The sequence below is a fragment of the Rhinolophus sinicus genome, chromosome X (genome assembly GCF_036562045.2).
Source record: "Rhinolophus sinicus isolate RSC01 chromosome X, ASM3656204v1, whole genome shotgun sequence".
In the NCBI taxonomy this organism is placed as follows: Eukaryota; Metazoa; Chordata; class Mammalia; order Chiroptera; family Rhinolophidae; genus Rhinolophus; species Rhinolophus sinicus.
The window spans coordinates 67506109-67509121 of NC_133768.1; the positions used below are offsets into that span (position 1 = coordinate 67506109).

General features: G+C 38.7%; 1 pseudogene; it reads left to right on the forward strand.

Moving 5' to 3' along the window:
- The first annotated feature begins 491 nt into the window (after positions 1-491).
- LOC109437414 (SAFB-like transcription modulator) lies at positions 492-2677 on the forward strand (annotated as a pseudogene).
- Positions 2678-3013: the final 336 nt, after the last annotated feature.

The window sequence follows — 3013 nt, forward strand, 5'->3', positions numbered from 1 at the left end:
TAAAGATATTTTAATCCCAAAAAAGAAGAAAAATATGAAAAATGCAAACGTGGTGGTTAAACAATATGCTACTAAATCATCAATTGTTTGACAAAGATATCAAAGAGTAGCTCAAAAAATATCTTGAGATAAATAAGACTAGTAGAACAATATTCTAAAATCTATGGGACATATCAAAAGCAGTTCTAAGAGGTAAGTTCATAGAGATCAAACCTACCCTAGAAACAAGATAAATCTCAAACAAACAATCTAAGCATACACCTAAAGAAACTACAAAAAGCAGATGGGACAAGGCAGATTGGGAAGCCACAGTCAGAGCCTGCACATGAGGGGTCAGCAAGGAACCTTCTGCAGAGCCTCTGGCCCTGCAATACAGGCCAGGCCAGGTCTGCAACTGGCTGCCACAACCCAGTGGGACCCCTCCCTCTTCTGCAATGTCCCCCCAAGGCTGCAAGGGCTGCAAATGCCAGTGCGGCCTCCCAAGGGCAATCATGGAAACTCAGGAGTCACTTGCTCCCCAGCCTATAGTGATGGTTATTGAAGAGGAAGATGGCAATCCACATAATGTTGAATTAACTGTTTCAACTAATGCTCCAAACAAGAAATCAACCAAAGTCAAAGGTAAAAATCAGGAAGAAGGTGAGTTAAGTGGAGATGCTTCTGTGGAAGATGATGCTTTTGTCAAGGGTGGTGAGGACAAAGAAAATCAGAAATCTCTTCAAAGGAATCTAAAGACAGCAAGACATCACCTAAAGATAACAAAGGAAGTACAAGTAGTACTACTGGTATCAGTGGAAGCTCTACTAAAAATATCTGAATTAGTGGACTTTCTTTTAATACCAAAGCTGCTCATTTAAAGAACCTGTTTGGCAAATATGGAAAGGTTCTGAGTCCAAAGGTAGTTACAAATGCTCAAAGTCCTGGGGCAATGTGCTATGGCATAGTTACTATGTCTTCAAGCACAGAGGTGTGCAAATGTATTGCACATCTTCATCTCACATCTTCAACTGCATGGACAACTGATTTCTGTTGACAAAGTTAAAGGTGATCCTTCTAAGAAAGAATTGAAGAAAGAAAATGATGAACAGAGTAGTTCAAGAAGGACTGGAGACAAAAAAGAAAATATATGAGTGATAGAAATAGCAAGACACAGACTTTCTCAAAGAAGAAGAGAAAATGTCATCTGAGAAATCTGGGAAAAAAAGAAAAGGAAAGCAAGGATACCAAGAAAATAGAAGGTTCAGAGTCCCGGACAATTGGTAGTACTAGACCAAACTAAAGAAGATAACTGTAAGCCATAAAGAAGAGGAAGATATGAGAAAAATCATGGAAGAATCAAGGAAAAGGAGAGAGCTAGCTTAGATTTTTAAAAAAGGGACAAAGACCACTGAAGGAAAGACATTTTACCTTTTGAAAAGATTAAAGAACAAAGACTGAGAGAACATTTAGTTCGTTTTGAAAGACTGCGACAAGCAGTTGAACTTCATAAACAAAGAGAGATTGCAGAAAGAGCATCAAAAGTGAGAACACATTAGAATAATTCATGAACAGGAAGAATGAGACCACTTACAGAGAGAGAAAGAGAGAGATTCTAGAAATTGAAAGGCAAAAACTAGAGAGGGAGAGACAATAGAACACGAACACTTGGAAAGGGAATGCATTCATATTGAATAGAAATGTCATAAGAAAGCTGAATGTGTTGCTTTGCTCGAGAATGAGAGGAACTGAGAAGACAACAGCAGCAGCTTCATTAGGAACAAGAAAAAAGGAATTGTTTGATATATGCATGTGATGTAGATCACAGGTGAGATGATCCTTACTGGAGCAAAAATAAAAAGTTCTATCTAGATACAGATGCATGATTCAGTCATGGATCTGACTACTCTCACCTACAGAACAGTTTTAATGACCTTGATCACTGAGAGAGGACAGGTTTCCTGAGAGTTCAAAAGCACAATCTTCATCTTTTGAAAGGTAAGAATATTTTATTGGTCAAAGTGAAGAGAAAAAAACACATCCTACTACATGAAGAAAAAAGATCCAGGTTTTGAAATGTATCCCAAACATTTCAGAGATTCCAGAACAAATGAGCCTCCACCACCAATAAACGAACTTAGAGAAACAGACAGGCCAAGTACTAGGGGAATGAGATGAGAGGAGAACTATAATCATTCATGACAGACCCAATATCATTCACCCTAGACATCTAAAAGAAGCAGGGCTCAATCCATCTAGACCAATCACCTGGAAAATGAAGGAGGCATGTCCAACAACAAGTGGGAAACAAGAATTGAAAGGCCAGAACAATCTGGGAGAGATGTGTCAGGACACAGTGTAAGAAAGGCTTCCCCTGGGAGTCACAGCAATGCTTCAGGCTATGGAAACAGAGAGGGAGACAGACTCATCACAGATTGAGGAAGTGAAGCACAGCACTATCCTGAAGAACAACATGTGGTTGAATGCCATGGACTGAACACAAGTGGACCAAGGAAAGAGTGTCATGGTCCACCTTCTCAAGGGCCTGGCTATCATGATGCAAGGCGAATGGGTGATAGCCAGACAGGGGCAGGCATGATAAGCCAACATGCAATTAATGCATCCCCAATTAATAATATCGGACAAATCAGTGGCAATGCCATGCTCTGGATTTAAGCCATTTAAGGGTAGACCTCCATGATGAGTCTGAAAATTAGTTATCTGCCATAGTTTCAAGATAATGTATTGAAATTTCCTGTAAATTTTACTTGACTACTTATGAAGAGGACCTCTGACTTGCTTGAGTGTTCTGTTGGACTTTTTTTCTCCTTTTTAAAAATTTAACATGGTTGTTTTTCTCAATTTTGGAGATGTTTAAATAATTCTGTTGTAACTTTTAATAGTTTTGTATATCATTCAACTTTTTTCTTGCAGCACCAAGACATTAGAAAAGATTGAAATCAAAACCATTTTGTTTAATGCTGTGTGAATATAAACAGTAGTTTGAAGCTGTGTGGTAGTAGTGTACTTTGCAGCA